This window comes from Falco biarmicus, chromosome 4 (assembly GCF_023638135.1).
Source record: "Falco biarmicus isolate bFalBia1 chromosome 4, bFalBia1.pri, whole genome shotgun sequence".
NCBI lineage: Eukaryota > Metazoa > Chordata > Aves > Falconiformes > Falconidae > Falco > Falco biarmicus.
Window position 1 is genome coordinate 92,081,035 of NC_079291.1, and position 18,136 is coordinate 92,099,170.

Here is an 18,136-nt window from a genome sequence, read left to right on the forward strand (position 1 = left end):
TGCATGGGAACTCTGCAAAGACAAGCTGTTCTGGTTTAACCCCAACCGGCAACTGGGCCTCCAGGGCTGCTCGCTCACTGCCCCTGGCAGAATGGGGGCGGAATCAGAAGGGTAAAAGTAAGAAAACTTGTGGTCCATGCAAAGACAGTTTAACAGGCAAAGCAAAAGCCAGGCATGCAAGCCAAGCAGGGCAGGGCAGGGCATTCATCCCCACTCCCCACGGGCAGGCCGGTGCCCAGCCACCGACAGGACCGCAGGGCTCCGTCACGCGTGACGGGCACTTGGGAAGACAAACGCCATCACTCCCCCATCCCCCTCCTATGGCTGAGCATGGTGCCATATGGATGGGCTGTCCCTTGGGTCAGCTGGGGTCAGCTGTCCGAGCTGGGTCCCCCTAGCCCGCTGTGCCCCCCAGGCTGCTGCTGCTGGGGGGAGGGGAGCAGAAGAGCCCTCGGCTCTGTGTCAGCGCTGCTCAGCTGTGAGGGAAACATCCCAGTGTTACCAGCTGTTTCCAGCACAAATCCAAAACACAGCCCCATAGCAGCTATCGTGAAGAAAATTAACTCTTATGCCAGCCAAAACCAGCACACAAGCATAGGTAGTTGTTTTGAACAATATTTACTACAGGACACTGTAGTAAGACTGTGGTTTGATTCTTGGAGGAACCATATTCAGATGGTCTTTCAAATAGTTGTAATAAACAATGTCAAACCTTTCTATAACACAATAGTAGCTAGAAAAGACCATGTTTTTCATATTTATTTTTTATCCTGTGTTCTCCCCACTACCATAGCATCTACACTGCACACTACTGCTAATTCCATTTGTAATACTCTTATGCAAGAAACTACACAATGCAAAAGTAATGTTTATGTTGGGTGTTTTGCAAGTTAAAAGGTTGCAAAGTAAACTTCAGGTAAACCTAAAGAAAGGTTCCTGTGTAACAACTGCGTTGCAGAAACTCACTTTTCATAAACATAAATGCCATTTGAAATGTAAATATCCTTTTGTAGTAAGAGAAAAGAATAAACATTGATTACATAACTTACAACATTAAGCTATTTTGGAAGATTTACATTTTTGTAATTACTTGCACATTTTTGTAACTACCTGCAGAAGGGTTGTGGCCTTTTAGTAGTCTGTATTGGACAGGCTTTTATCTTTTTCCTTTCAGCACTAGAAAAGCTAGATTTTGAAAAACACTTAGTGCTTTACAGTAGCTTTTATCAGTTTGGAATACTTGGGCATCAGGAAATAGCAAGGCACATGAATACGATCTGCTAGGCTAACTTGCTGTGGTGAGGTTTTCAGTTCAGGCAAGGTGGGAAGAGCACAATTCCCACAAGTATACAAGGTGTCTATCTTGCTTTTACCTTTTTCTCTGGAGTAATCCCTGAAATCTTTCTCCATAGCTTTGAAAAATCTGTTTAGTCAAGTTTTCCCAAAGCTACGTGGATGATCATTTCGTGATGCCTGTGAGTTTATATTTTCTCAGTTGGGCACTAGACATTGCTATAAAATAAAGATGTTTGTTTGGCTGTGCCCAAGGCTTTCTTGGTTTCAGTTGCCATTTTCAGAATGAATATCTGCTGACAAAACTAATGGACTTCTGCAAAAAGGTCCATAAATTATCTCCCCTTTACTACATTGATTAAGTTTTCACACAGAATCTGATCAAAGAGCACTCTCAAAATCCCTGCACTTTCACAGTTCTTAGGAAATTTGATTTTGATTACTAAAAGTGATCTTTTGACTGTTTGTGTGTAGAAGTTCTGTTTTGTAGCTGGGAATGCACTTCTCAAAAATTGCCTGGCAAATATGAGAGAGCCAAAACATAAGAGAAAATTAGACTCAAGAATAGATTTAGCAGCATCACAATTTTAATCTTGTCATGATTTAAGACTTGCCATTGCTTAAAAAAATATATAATACTTGATCTGATCTTTCCACCCAAATGAGATTCCTTTTTTGGTCACAGTTTTGGTTTATAAACACCTAAATTTGAACTGAATTCACTCCACATACTGCTAACATAACCATTAGTAGACAAGCAAGAAGCACCAGCTGGCAAACATTAGTTCATTTAGTACATTACTAAAACTCTTTTTCAGGCACCTGTAAATATTGGCAATATGGTTTTGCTACCATTCTGGATATTTCTGTTTGAATTAGGACAGCTCAGCCCACAGATATGACTTGGGATAGCAGTGCCTGTGCTATTGCTCAGGCGATATCTGCAGTTTGAACAGACTTTGTATCCCTAAAGCCTGTGTAGCATGACTTGTCTTGATTGTTATTATCAGCCTTTATTGTGGGACATTTTCCACTGACACATTTATATAAATGCAAATAGCAACACGTAAAATGTTTAACCTCCAATTCAAGCCTCGTGATTCACTTAGTGTGTGCAAAAATCCAGAGAGTTGTCCATTATGTCCTCAACTCTTCCAGATTTCCCTGCCTGTCCTTCACACCTAAGCCATCTGTTTGTCATTTCTTGGCGCTCCCCATACCTCTTTCACAAACAAACCATCTGCTCAGAGCCTTTAAACTTCTATTTACAATACATACTCTTTTATCTATTTTACAACTCTTTGCATATGTCAAAATTTTAATTACATAGTCACATATTAGGATGTCATTGGCTCAGGGGGCTTTTTCTAACAGTGTCTGTGATGGGCTAGAAGGCATTTAAAATGTGTTTTATGGCTCCCTGATATATGGTATTTATGAAGACTGCAACAAATTTTGAAGTGAAGAAGCAGATGATGCATGAAGTCAATAATTGTTCCAAGACACCTCCAAGTAATTGATGTCTACATAATTCCATAAATGCTATTGCTTTATTAAAATACAATAACAATATTAATTTATATGAAAATTCACTCTGGCTAACAGCTAATGCATTTAAATTTCATATAATCTCATGCAGTTGCATCTCCTGTTATGTGTGGGGGAAAAAAAGAGGTTTCTTTCTAGAAATTTACTGGATACCTCAGATCTCATCAAATATAAGGTATGCATGATTTTTGTAAATGCTATAAATATGATTAAGATATCCATCTCCCAAAGGAGGGCAAAACTGATCTTGCTGAACAAAAAACAGCTAAGAAAATTAAAAAGTACCAGCTTTGTTACAGGTACTGTACATACATACATTACGCACACACATAAAGCATTGCCTCACTCCCTTCAGATGGAGTTTCATCCATGCAGATGAAAATTTATACTTTTCATATTAATTTCTGAGGAATGTTTCTTGTTCTTTCAGGATGAGTTTGCTCAGTTGATAGTGGTTTAGGACACTACTTGTTTTGCATGGTGATCAAAAGTGGAGGGGAGTTGTAATATGACAAGGTGCATCTATTTTTTCTGCCTCTTAAGGTGTGAGGGCTGTTCAGCTTGTCTGTAAAAAGGAAGGATGTACCAGAAATGAAATCTAATAATACGGAGAAAGCACATCGGTAGGGAAGTGTCATTAACTTTGGCTTTGAAAAAAACCCAGCTTTGAGTGAGAATACACAGTTTCTGTGCTGTCAGAGGATAGGCTCCCACTGAGGCACAGGTGAGATGAGACTGACTGCACCAAACCTGATCCTGAGTTGGAGGGGGGTGACTTGGAAATCACCCTGGCTCAGTTGCGATGTCTGCAATTAGCTTTTTATAGAACATGCTACAGAAACCTCTGCTTCCCCATCTGCTTGCAGGGAGGACTAAGAGCTACACAGAAGTCCTATAGAGCAGATCCCAATCAAAACAACATTAAGTACAGAAACACTTGCCAGTGTCTAAATGAAAAACCTTTGAAATGGCTTAATTTACTGTAAGTACAATTCTAGGAAACTAGTCGTTGAAATTCAGCTGCTTAGGGCAACTCCACCTCAAACTGAGTGCAGAATCACTCCAAACCACTTGACAGTAAATTGACCTGTGAATGTATTGCAGGTGGCTGCTCCATGGCAGATACACGCACGTGCATGTCTGAAGACCAGCAGAAGACCAGCTGGTAGGAGGCAGGTCCGTAAAGAGGACTTTTCCACAAATGCTACAGACACAATACTAGAAGTAAGCAATTTCCCAAATAAACCTGATTTAGAGCTGAAATAACCCCATCCTTAGGGCTCCACAGCTGATTGCTAGACTGACACGCAGCTGTAGTGTAGCTAGTGTAGCACCACAGACCATTTTGCATGTCATTTGCTACAGGATGGCTGGGAGATGGGATCCTGTAGAGAAAGAGTCGATGGCACAATTAAATCCCATCAGGGAAAGTGCATTCCTTCCCTTTCATTTGTTTTTTCCCTTGGCACTACATTATACTCAAAGACATCCCGCGGTACCCTACACCCTAGCATTTCTGAGAGCAGGGGTAGCTTTGCTGCAAGGTAGTGAGATCAATCAAGCATTTTGATACTTTTTTTTGCCTTCATCTTGTTCTGCACACCAGAGCAATGTACTTTTGGTGAAATTTTATTAGCTTTACTAGGTGAGCAGCTGTCCTAAGTCTAGAATTACAGAAAATATTGGAGCAATTCCAAAAGAGCTATTCTAGGCATGCAAATGGAGGAGACAATCCCACCTTTTTTTTTTTTTTTTTTTTTTTAATCGGTTAAGGTAAATAGCTAAAGCCTGGAACAACTTCAAAGAACCCCCATCCCTTTTTAATTATGCCTCTTTTTTAACAATATAGCTTTTGAAATCACTGTCATAACACTGATAGAAATCTTAATATCTCCATGTAATGCTATTGTGTACATACCTGTAGTGACAGGTTCTTTACAGAAATTAAGGAATACAGATTCCTTATAATATCTTAAAAAGATATTTAAAAGATTGGCTGTTGTTATCACTCAATTTACCAACTGATCTTCTGTTACCTAACTAGGGCTGCACAAATTAATGGCAGATTTAAGTAATCTGCAGACATTATGATTCCTCTTTTCCACCTATTCAAACAGTGGGGCTTATACTTACAATGCAGATCAGTATCAGCTAATTTAATACCCTGTTTTCAGTTGCTTTTGAATCCTCAAATTTAATCATGCAGCCTGAATGATCAGCTACGTTGTTTTGAAGAAATTTCAATAGTTCTAAAAAATGCATTCGTTTTGGAAACAGGTTTAAGGAACAAGGCATCACATTCTTTACATAAAAGTTCTTGAAATTTTCTGCTGAAATGCTTTAATGTGACTACAGTTTAAATGACTGACTTGGAACACCTTTTCTGTTCTTCCAAATTGATAAAGAATAGTAGACAACAAAATAATTTTCTTTCAGTATGGGATTGTGTGAGTTACAGATCTGAATAGAGAAACCTCATTAGATAATAACTCTTCCTGTGGTGTCAACATCAGTTACCTCAGTGCTTTTTGTACTGTTTCTGTATGGGCAAAACAAGAGTTTAGAATCGATTGATCTATATTTTCTCACCAAAGATGACACAAAAATATGATCTTCTGTGATATATCTGTTCTTTTTTTACTGTGTATATACAATGAATTCATACATATTTTATGAAAACCTTTCACCAAAAGCTCTTGCAATCCTATAAAGATGTCTCCTTGTTGCATTTTTTGAGACGCAGGAAGATTGATATTTGGAAAAATGATGGACTTCAAAAATAACTTTGGGTTCTCTAACCCACTTCACTAATGCACGCTGCTGTAAAACCAGGGTGAGTGGAAAGTGCAATTTGCAGAGAAGGAAGGGTGGAGGCACATCCTGAAGCTTCATGGCACTGATCATGACCTCTCAGCTAGGCACTCCTGTTGCTGGAGCTGTCTCAGCCCCTACCAGCCTGCTAAGCCTGGCGGGAGAATGCATCAGCCCCATCTGCCTAAGAACAAAGGATAAATCTGTGCTTTAAAAGTGTCTGTCTCTTGCTTTCTGACTATTCCTATCATAATTTAATAATTTTCCTGCTTTCCAGCACTCTGTGATCAGAGGGAGGCACTCGCACCATTTGTTATTAATGTTTTTCCATCCATTCTGGCTGCCACAATAGCTCCATCATCAACAGGCTTGAAGTATGAACAATTAGATCATGATTTTCTTTAAGCCATGTACCAGACATCACAAAAATCCAGCTGTGTGAACAAAGTAAAGAATCATCTTTGAGAGCAAATGCTGTTTGCAATCTTACAATTTGCAGACTAAAAATTAAATGACTATTTTTATCCTCCCTTTTCTGCCAGACACTAACTAAATTTGTCAAAGTAAGCATGCTTAGGATTAAAGTTTTATTGATTTTTTTTTTTAAAGGCAAACTTATAATATGGCACATAAAGTTTTCATAGCATCATTAGAATGCAGAAGATTTCCTGCCCCAAATTCCAACTCGTGTTGCCTCCAGTTTGCCTGCCAAGGGCTCCTGGTCCCAATTATGGGGACAGTCTTCAATCCACTGCGGCTACCTGGCTCACAGCTTGGTCAGGGCAACATAACTGGGGTGCAGAGGGGTTCTTAAAGGAAGGAAAAGTGTGAGAGATGGAGCCTGAGAGAAACGTCTATGGGAAAGAATATCACCCAGGAGTGGGCATCACCCGCAGGTTAATGGGAATGGTTGTCAGCTGGGGAGTAGGCTGGTGGTCATGAAGGAAAGCTGGTTTATTCAGCGTTCACCCTGAAAGGCTTCTGTCATGTTATTTTATGTGGCAGTATTTTTTTTTTATTCCTAAGTTAAAGAGACATGACTTAAGGCCTTTTTTTGTGTTGAATTCCCATTAGCTTTGTCTGTCATTTCTGAGATTTTGTGGCATTTACCATAGGCAAATCCACTGTTCTGAGATGAGAGGAAAAACAGAAACATTTTAGGAACTACTGTTTTAGCGAGTTCCCTCAATAAGCTGCTTTCTGAGGTGGTTATCCACCAGCTTTCCATAAGCTTCTAATCCCATTCTCTTGAACTCAGGTGAGTCCCATGGTCTTCAGTTAACTAGATTGAATTGGACACAAATTTTTAACTGTTTTTCCACATATCTCATTGGTGTTTGCTACCTAAAATGTTCCTTGGGTTACTGGTAGAGGCTTAGATATCTAGTTTTGTAATTTAAAATTTAATAGCAATTGTAATATTTTCGTTTACTTCTAATTACATAGTGAAGAAATAGAATTTAAATAGTAATTTTTTTTCCTGGTTACAGGAGATGAAGGAGGAGGTCCTGGAGTTTTGTATTACGTACTTCACAGAGTACAGCTGGATTCCTGAAAAATTCTGTAAGGTCAGTGGAATTAATTGTGTGGAATCTGTAGCCATAACTTCTAAGATATCCAAGAGCAGCTATAGAGTGAAGGAAAAAATAATCAGTTTATTATATTATTGGATAAAATAGGAGTGAGTAATTTTAATGCAATCCAGAGAGATACACTAATTTGCAGCATCTGCTGAGACATCAGCTCCACCTACAGAAAAGGCTGTTGTATAGCTCTTACATGAGCACATTGAGCAGACATCCAAAACATCCACGCGTGCAGTAGTTGCTCTAGTTCAGCAAGATTACAAACCTATACAGAGGTACAAACAAGAGGCAGATTAAAGAGAACTGCAGGGGATTACTGAGTCCTATACAACTTCATGTAAATGAATTTATAACAACAGGAGCAAATAACTACTAGAAGGTACATTATTATGTAAAGCATGAAAACAGAATTTGCATGTCTTCTTCCTGAAGCAATCAGGATTTTTCATATTTCTATGGCTAATTGAAAATAAGATAATATAAACTACACAGTCTGCCCAGCAGCATCTTGAGCCTCAAACAACTTAGTCTTACAAGTGCTGAGTATAATCTGTGGTGCCAGCTATGCTAGGCAGGGTAAGGAGTTTCCCATGAAATGATCCCCAATCTCAATTAAAAATTCTGCATTTACCTCTTAGTTTATCTGAAACTGAAGAAGGCTGCTCTCTCCTGCAGTCAAAACATGTCAGATGCATATTCTCACACAGAAAGCAGTAGAGGCTCTAAAGCCTATCTTGCAGCATGTTTGATTTCCTGGCTGCCTTATTTGTTTACAACAATGCTCTTAAAATTGTCTCTGCCATCTGTGTGGTTTCTAGTTGTTTGAATGAGAATGAGATATTAAAATGCCATCCAGATGTTTAGATGCATATCAGCATTAACATATTATGCAAATTGTCACAGGGATAGGTTTTTTTCTTCTTAAACAAAACAATATTTTTAGATGGAATGGAAAGAAGTAAATCTGTGAAGGATGTCAAGCAAAAAAAAATGCACTGAGCATATTCAGCTGAACTTTTCAATCACTTTTTATGAAAGGGTTAGGTACAATGTGTCCTTAGTTATTTTTACTGTAAATCTATAGAAGGACAATTGGATGAAAACATAATCTTTAAAAAAGCCTCCACAAAAAGCAACGAAGCACCACTAAGCCTGAAGATCTCATAAAATGGATTCAACAAAGTGAAATATAAAAGTTGCCTTTGTGTATTTATCTCATGAGAATGGGACTTCATGAAAATAATAACAAATATCTGTTGGCTACTGAGCAACTAATTTAAAGAAACCTTTGGCGCTGACTCTCCAGATGTTTACACATGGAGATAAGTCCATGGAATCAACAGTGCAAGACCATAGCTGAGCTTTCATAATTCTCAAGAAATATGAACTAGGATCAGAAAATTAAGATAAATGTCTTTAACTAAGGTTTATTTTTCTCTGGGACCTTGATTCTTGCAACTAAAAATAAACATGACGTCCCTTGAATTGCTCCCTAAAGTTTTGTATTTTTTTTTTTTTTAAGGAACATTGCAACAAACCCCTTAAAATTTACTTTTGGGTCACTGTTGGTATCAAGTAGTGAAGGTGGGGACGGCCCCAGCTGGTAGGTTCTGTAGGGAACTGGCTACCAATGCAGGAAATGAGCTGTCAATAGGAGGAAGAAGAGATTCTATCGCTCAACAAGCAAATTTTCTTGGGTATTGGAATTGGAACAACTGGAAAATTATTTGATCTCCTCTGTCTCATGGAATTTCATTCAGCTCCCACACATCAAAGCCTACCAATATATTTCCAATGGTCACCATTTTTATATATGCTTTATAAGCAATATGTTGGCAAACTGTGCAGAACTTCAAAAGAACTCATGCAAGCCTGTGAGAACTTCAGGAGCTGATGTATTTTGACTTAATTTCACTCCAGGGCCCCTGGTATATTTAGCTAGAACAGGGCCTGAGTGCAGAAAGACATTTGAAAAACAGTGGTAGTTTAATTACAATCACCATGAAAAGAGCGTTTGAAAAAGATACAGTATTTGGAACAAAGAAAATGAGGAAATACATTTTACAAGAGGATTCCTGAAAAGGCTGGAGCCATCATGGAGGAATTGTTGCAAAAGCTGGGAAACTGAACTATGATTGCAAAGGCATCGGTGGTGATTTTGTGCTGGGGATGATCAGATGAAGAAGTAAAAGAATAGCCAGGGAGGCCAGCGTGCTCCGGCTGTAGTTTTATTGATGAGTAGCCTTGAAGAATTACTTCACATTTAAAACATGCTATTCCTGTTCATTTCTCCTGACGTGCTGTCTGCTTTTCTTTGCTAATGACACTCCTACTGTCTCCACCACAGCTGCTCTCCTGCAGACATCTTTCCTATCCATCTTCCTTCCTTTCCCACCTTCTTACCAAAAGGCATTAGGTTAGCTTGATAGGATTTGTTCTCAAAACATCCATGGTCCTTTTCCTACCAGTTTTATCTTCTGAGTGCTTAAATAGATTTTATGACTATTTGTTCTGGTATCTTTCTGGGCACAGAGCAGAGAATGATTGGCCTGTAATTCTTCAATGTTTTTTAAACACATTACCTTATTATTGTTCTTTGTTGTTGTTGTTGTTGTCTGATACCAGTGGCATATAATCTTCACAAAAGGAGTGTCTATTGTGTGTATACTGAGGGCTTAATCCACGGCAAAATGTAGGAGAAGGGATTGTATTTCAGCTGCTACTGTAGCTACTCCTGAGCGAGGATGACAGGTCCAGTGTTTGGTGGATCAATGATATCACAAAAATTGATCTTTAATAAATAGACTGAGAGTTTGAGTATCCTGTAGAAGACAGTAAAAATGTATGCACTATGTTATATACATGTATAGCAGGGTTTATGCACAATCCCGTCCTGAGGTTGGGGTAGGTATGTTTTATTCCCTTCAGTCTGTTGCCTTGTCTGGGGTTTTCCTCTAAAACCACCAGAGATTTCTCATGTTAAATCTCAAATGCCAATCTAATGTCACAGGAAAGTAAAAAGCAGGAACTAAACTAAAGAACTAATCGTATTGTTTAGTTCCGTCAGTCATTAAAACAGGAATCAGCCTGGTTTAAAAAAATGTTGCTGTTTTGATGATTGCTAACTATTCAGAGAGTAAATCTGTTTGTAGATTATCAATTGCAAAGTAAAGGCTTATTTGCAGTGAATAAGCAATAGCCGCTTTTATATCGGTGTGTTTAGAGTATCTGCAGCCAGAGATACAAACAGTTGTAAACAACCCGTCCATACAGCTTCACTTATAGTTCCTGAGAGTTATGAACTAATGCCAAGAGGATAATAAACAGACCACCAGATTATTTTTAGATCTGATTTTTGCTTGGCATGAAGGGAGTTTTCATAACAAAGCAACAGGGTTTTGTCTTCTGAACATCATTAACTACAAAACAGAGTTCCTGTTGGTGAGACCCTCCAGATGCTAAAAGCAGAACCTCATTTACACCATATAGAGACAGGGGTCCAAACTCACCATATCCCAGACTTGTGCACCCCAAGCTTTCACAAAGAACCTAGCAGAAAGAACTCTTGTGATATTGGTTTAGAAAGGAAACAATAGTAGAATCTTGCTTGGCTTGAACCCTTACAGACTATGCAATCCTCCTAGGGGGCAGCTAGTCCTTATTTACAGTGTATATTAGTCCTTATTTAACTATAATATTATCATAAAACTCAAATTAAATGTGAGGTCTCCCACCTTCTGTTGTTCGGGTGCAGCAGAGGATGAATGTGCATGTCTGACACGTGGTTACAAGCAGAATGAATGGCTGCTGCTGATCCTGAATAATGTTTGCCATCCCAAAGGCCAGACCAACTGGTTTTCAACCATTCGCATGAAAGTTTTAATACATGCTCTTGCAAATCTAAAGCACATACGACTTGATATCATATATTCTGGGTTTTAGCTGTTGTCATTCTTCTGTCTTTTATAGCTGCTGGTCAGCCTGGATTTCACGCGCGTGTAAGCTGAGGCTGTAGTCTCACGTGTTTTCACATATGCAAGAGTGTTTCAGTGTGAATTACTTTGACACTTTCAAGAATGACTAATTATGAACATTTAGAAGTCTCTTTCAAGGCCGTACCCAAAACATATTGATCCTGTATTGACTCTCATTGCCCTTAATAGACTGATGGGCAGTCAGGCTCCTTCTGCCTTGTTTGATCTCTGCTGCTTACCAGAAATGCAATTTCTTTTCCAGCAGAGATCTGGACATACTTTTCATTTTGTATCTTCCTGCATTACCTCAGTAGTTGTTTTTCCTGCTGTTTGAACCTTCTGTGCAGAGACCTTCAAGGGAAATAACAGGATTGCATCAAGGGAAATAAAAGATTTGATGTAATCCTGAGACACGTTTCAGTTAAACATAGGCAATTTGTTTTAGAGTAGTTTGATATCTGGGTAGAAGTGTATGGCCTTTGTATACCTGAGATGATATTGTCTATCCCAGAAAGCTATGCCTCTGTTAATTAAAACAGATCAAGTGATAGCAATAATTTTACTGGCATATTAAGAAATAATTAATTTTTATTTGAGCCTGAGTCCTTCACAATGACTTTCCTCAAGGACTTGATCAGTGAGCTTCAGTTGCATAAAATATTCCTAACATGCTAATTTTAGCTATAAATATTTTCTTTGAACTTATTTCTTAAATGCTTCTTATAGTATATGGAGAGGTAATATTACTTTCTCAATTTACAGCATTACGTATTTGTATGCAGCCATCATGTGCAGATAAAATATCTGGTAATCTGCTTTCAAGCACCAGTACTTTTTCAGAAGAAATACTTTTAAATCTAGTCAGGAACATTTCACCGAGTAAAAGTGATGAAATTAGGTTAATACATTATTTATGATGAGTGATTTACTCAGCCCTATGCAAAATAGAGGAACATTTTCGACCAGTTAAATCTCTATGAAAAGAGGTGAAAGTGTATTGTTTTCCTCATTTTTCTCCGTTCCGTGGCAGACTGCTCTAATTACATATTAGGCCTTAACTTTGCAACCTGTCATGTGGCAGCTGACAACAAAGAGCTGTGCCTGAAAAGATGAGAAACATCTGGGCAGTACGGCTGGGAATAGCAGCGCTGCTGCTTGATCTTGCCTCCTTTTTTAGCCACACTGTGTGTTCTTTGCTTGAGATTTTACACAGCGTGCCTTCTTCCCCTTCTAATTCCCTTTCTGCATAGTTCTAACAAAGATATTGCAACTAGAGAAGCAATAGAGTGCAGAATGGAAAATGAATTCGCGTTAATCATGCAGGTACACCTCACTGGATAATTAATAGCACATCATCCTGCCCACATGTAGGACTTCAGAACTGATTAACCAGCAGCTTTCACTGCTGTCCCACCATATAAGAAAGTATGGCAATAAAGAGGATTCAGCCTCACAGCATCATACAAGCTTAAATTTCATTGATAGTAACAACGTGAACAAGAAAATGTGAGATACGGGGAAAATATCACAGGAAAAAAAGGGTAAGAAAACAACTCTTCAAAACTAAAAATAAAAAAGCAGAAGAACAACGTACCAACAAATGTAACAAATTTCTAAACCAAGGTTGCAAGAGAAAACACTTCAATCCCACAAGAAGCAATTAGAAGATCCTGTGGAAATAGAGCATTAAAAAGATGAGTCTCCAAAGGAATGAACTGCTTTCTCCTCATATCTTTTTTTATTATTGTTCACATGGAATTCATCTAACTGCATATTCTCTCCACAGTGTTTGAATGTTGCTTTCCCTTTTCAGCACGGTTATCTGTCCTCTATTGTAGGGAGGTATGAATAAGCAAAAGCTTTCAAGGCTGCTGAAGAGGATGAAGTACTTTTTTATTTCTCTTTGTAGAGCACAAAGCCTGTAGGAGGGAAATTGCAAAAATATTGTTCTTCTCTAACATGCATTAGAGAAGTACTTGGTTTATTTACTCATATCCCACCTAAAACAACCCACAGATTCATTTAAATAAATAGGCTTGCACTACACATGGGTTTATATATGTGGAGTGGGGTAAAGAGAGTAAGGGAAATTCTTTCTTGTACGGAGTGGATTAGTCCATGCTTAGGCTCTTTTCTTTTTTCCTCTTTTTTTTCTTTCCTGGTTTTTTTTTTTGTTTTTTTTTTTTTGTTTTTGTTCACTTTTACTGCTTTACTTGTAAAGGAGATTTAAGCTGGAAAAGTTTGGGAATCTCATAATCCAGGGCACTTACTCCTCAGTTTTAGACATTTATCATCTTCTAGATCAGCTCACGTGTGGTTTAAAAACATATCTTTTGTTGTAATTCTTCACAGTCCCCTGGAATCTGGAAAGGCCTTTTTACCCCGAGTCTGTTACCTGCTCTCACACCCATAGTGGCTGCTGCTCTTCCCTGGAGGTAAGTGGAGACGTACTAAAAATCTGGGTTAACAGCTTTTATGATCAATGGACTCAAAGGCAGATAACTTTCCTATTAATCAATGCAAATGAGATAAGATTATTGAGTTATGAGTATCTTGTACACAAATATTAACCTCTAATACATTCATTAAAGCTGAGTAAAGTATTAATGAGCTTTGATGCTGCTGGATTGCAGAGTAACGGATAGTTTTACCCAGGCCTGCTCTGCTCAAATTGATTAGTGTGATCCCATGCTGTGCACTGTGTTTCCACAACAGAATTGATCTTTTTCCTAAATGAAAACAGTTCTAAACCACATTTGGGAATGTTTCTGACTAAAGCTTGGTTAGGGAAATAAGTAATAGAAATACCCTGCTAGAGCATTTTATCCTGTATGGGATCTTATTCTGAAAGTAACCACTTTAAATTTGCTGTGACTATTTTTAGGTCCAAAAGAAAAGTAGGATAAAAGTTTCTCCATTTTCAGTGTGTACTGTAGGAGTACAGGCAGTCTACCAAAGTGGGATTATTCTCCAGTGTTCCTGAAATGCTGCTTTCTTAAGTGATATTCCTGTTCAGTCATTTATCAAGAAACTCTCATCTTTGCCTTTTCCAAACTGCAGGTAAAAAATCCACCACATGATAATGTCCATGTAGGCAAATACACGTAGCTCCTGCTTATTACTGAGCCTTAAAAATGTTTTTTATTTAATTTACTTTTTTTGCTCATTTCATCTTGGAGAAATGAAGGCAACGATCATACATGGAAAATCATTATCCTAATGTGGTAGACGCTGGCGATTTCTGTGCTGGTGAGACTAAGAATAAACTGGCCTTCTCAGCATGCTGGCCACAACATCAGTGAAGGCACTGAGTGATGAGAGTATAAATATTGATACTTTAATATTACACAGGTTTAATAACAGGAACCATTTTTTTCACGTATCTTTTAAAGAGTCTGAGACAAGGCTATGAAAGACCATGAGATTATTTCTAACAGTATTACTGGCCTAAATTGACATGGGGCCATTTCACTGCATGTATTGAGGGACAGAAAGGTCCCTCAAGGTTTGACCTGAGTGAGTGCCATCCAGAGGTGCAGGTGTGAAGGTCTCAGAAGGATCTTGATCAAGGAAAATTTCAGTTTCCTCCCAGTTCCCCCCCCCCCCATATCTAGGAAGCTCATCGCCCCTGTAATACTATTTCATTTCTCTGACTTCTGAAAGTGCCTTTTCATTTGTAGCACTTAACTGACAGTGATTGGCAGTTGTTCATTAACCATTATCTCTTCTAATTTTCTGTGAACTAATTGTAAGGAGCGTAAGAAAAGCTATTAGAATAGTAGAACACTGAGGAATAAGAGAAGAAAAAAAGCAGGTCAAAATTACATTGGGTCAGCGCAATTTACAGCAATATTTCTTTCAAGAAATGTGGAGGTCTAAAAGTCAATTGTTAAGAAGAAGGCAGAAACAGACCTGCTAATATCAATTCAAAAATCAATAGAAATGTCCAGCTTGATACGAACTTCTATAGCAATTTCTAGGGAAAATACTTACCTTATGACATGACAAGCATCTTTATTGCATAGGTTAAATGAGCCAGTAAAAGGAAAAATATTGCTAGCATATTGGAACATAGAGGTAGAACAGAAGAACAGACATACTGAGGCACAAAGCTGAAATAGCCAAAAAAGAAAAAAATCCACAAAACCCAACCAACTACACACACACACAAACCCTATTTGAGCTGATGTTTACAGTCCAAAGCTGATGTTTGAAGAAGGAAACATGCTTGGTAATCAAAAGGCATCATTTATCTGGCTAATGTTTCCTAGAATTTTGAAAGAAATAGAAATAACATTATTAAAACTATTACAGGTTATGAGTAAAATAATTTTGCTCATGACTGCATTAACTTGACTAACCACAGCAGGAGATTCCTTGTAACTTTAGCTGATTATGAATACAAATCATCAGGTTTATATATATATATATATATATATCACTCATTGTTAAAATTCATTTTTGATAGAAATGAATGAGGGCGGTGAAAAATTGTAAATCAAAATATGTGCTTGAACAATATCCTGTTGTGTCAATGTGATTTCAATAACTCATGTTAAAAAGGTAGAAAAATGTGCATGACAGTTGTGGGAATAGAATTTTTCATATTTCCCTGTCTTTCAGAATTTAGACTAATAGGTGGATGTAGCATGAAAAGACAAACAGTAATGGAAAAAAAAGCTACAAAGGTCGCATATTGCAAACAAGTAAGATATAGGCATCTTTATAAATCAAATCTACAGCTAGAGCACAGACGGATTAACAGGTGGTGAAACGACAGATGACATATACAGCACTGATGGTGAAGAAATATGACCAGGTTGAATAGTTTGGACAAGCTTTAATTCAACACAGCACACTTTTGAAAATTGATGGGTTTTAAAATAACTTAGGAATGTTTCTGCCCTACTCACGATGCCTGCTGGCCCCTGGGACCAGGAACGATTCCTAGGATAACAAGCAGTAAAGCTGAGCAGTTGCTGATGATCACTTGCTTCGATTTGAAATTATTCTTGTGACCAATTACTCAGGCTGTGGCTGGCATCAGTCGGAGCTGTTCTGACTAAGCCATGTGGTATTTCCAGTTCTTGATGCACCACCAGATCAGAAGTTAAAATTTTTAATAATGTCAAGCAAAGGATTCATTGCCATGCAAAGGTTCCCACTACATGGGTGGGGGATAGCGGGGAGGGTATTGCTGAATTCCTTATGGATGAGACAAAAAATAAATGTTAGCCTTGGAGTCGATTAAAGGCAAGTAAACAGAGCGGTAGAAATATCAGTCATAATAATGAAGGTGGAAGTAGATGGCTTTTCCAGATTGGTAACCTCCATCAAACAAATGCAGGATGAGATCACTGGAACAAGACTGGAAGAGTTACGGAATGAAAAATGTTGAGTAAATCAACAAGCATGTCAGGTGATACTCTACAGCAAAGATGGATATTTCTATTTTGATTTACTGAAAAGGCACATTCTATTTGGTTGGACTCAATGATCTTAAAGGTTTTTTCCAACCTGAATGATTCTATGATTCTCACAGGGATGAAGCTATAACGACTCATTACCAAGAAATGCTGCTGGATATACACCTCCACCTCTCACCCAGAAGACCTGATGTGCTTGCAGGACAGAGGTATTTATGAATAAACTTTTTGTACAAGATATGCAGTATAAGCATGTGTGCCCAGTTCAGTTTAGGGCTAAGTGCCTAATGTACAACATGGATAATACCAGAAATGCAAGCAATAGAATAAATGAGACTGAGTGTTAGGCCTGTACCATTTTTATCTTTTTAGCTGGTCGGAGTTCTCCTCTGTATTTTGCGTTAGAAAGCTGCTTGCTTGCTCCCCAGGCTGTTACAAGGAAGGATTGATTTGAGGCTTTAACCTATGCAGTTCCAGCTGGGACATTCAGGCTGCACATGAATGTTTTTTGAAAATAATAATATAGCATCACTAGTTATACCAAGTAATAGAAAGAAGAAGGAAGGGTTGTGATTTATATCACCTCATGCTGCTTTGGAAAAGGGAGAGATCCACTCAAGCCTCTGCACATTTCTCCTGGGAACAGCAGTGTGCTACACTCAGCTCAAGACTGTGCCCCAAGGTATATTTTGACCAAGAGAAAATAAAACAGTAGTGTAGACTGGTGGGCACCTATAATCCCAGTAATGACAGTAGCATGGGCATACCAGGCATGCTTTCAATCTTTCTGGACTTGTGTCTCTGTTTCTGCCTCACATGTTCTAGTTTTGCACCTTGGGCAAGTTTTGAAGCCTGTCCTGACTTCCATGCAATTTTAATCTATTTAGATATCACTAATACATTTAAAATGATTGTTTATCTGCTGCCTAAACTCTTAGATATCTATGTCTCCCAAAATATCTGTACCATCTGTCACAGTCTAAGAATTACCATTCTAGTTATCACCCATAAAGGGCTGGAGTCATTTGGAATGAAATCTATGCATAGCACCAGTCACCTGTGCACCCAGGGTACAACCGAATCTGCCACTGGAGAATTTTGTGTAACTAGTGAGTCAAAGATTGGGCTAATCTCGTGCTTAGAGGGCTAAGAAGAGTATACTGGAGGCACGCAGCTGGTGTGAAAGGGTGGGCACGAGTGACCAAAAGTGAGACACAGCAAGGATGGGCTTTTTAACTGGTGATGGTAAAATGATGTAGGTTTGGAGCAGAGTGTGGGGATCAGGGAGATAAGCATTTCTTTCAAATAATGGATTATACTAAACCTAGATTTACCTAGTCTTTACTTTTGCACGTGAGAGCAGGCACAAAGTAAGATTTAGTGCTCCATGGTGAGTGTGCCCATTGTGACTACAGGTTAAAGCACCTTGGAAAAGGAAAAAACCTGCTTTCTACTCCTACTCCAGTGAGTTTATGAAGACTTTGTAGCAGTTGAATTT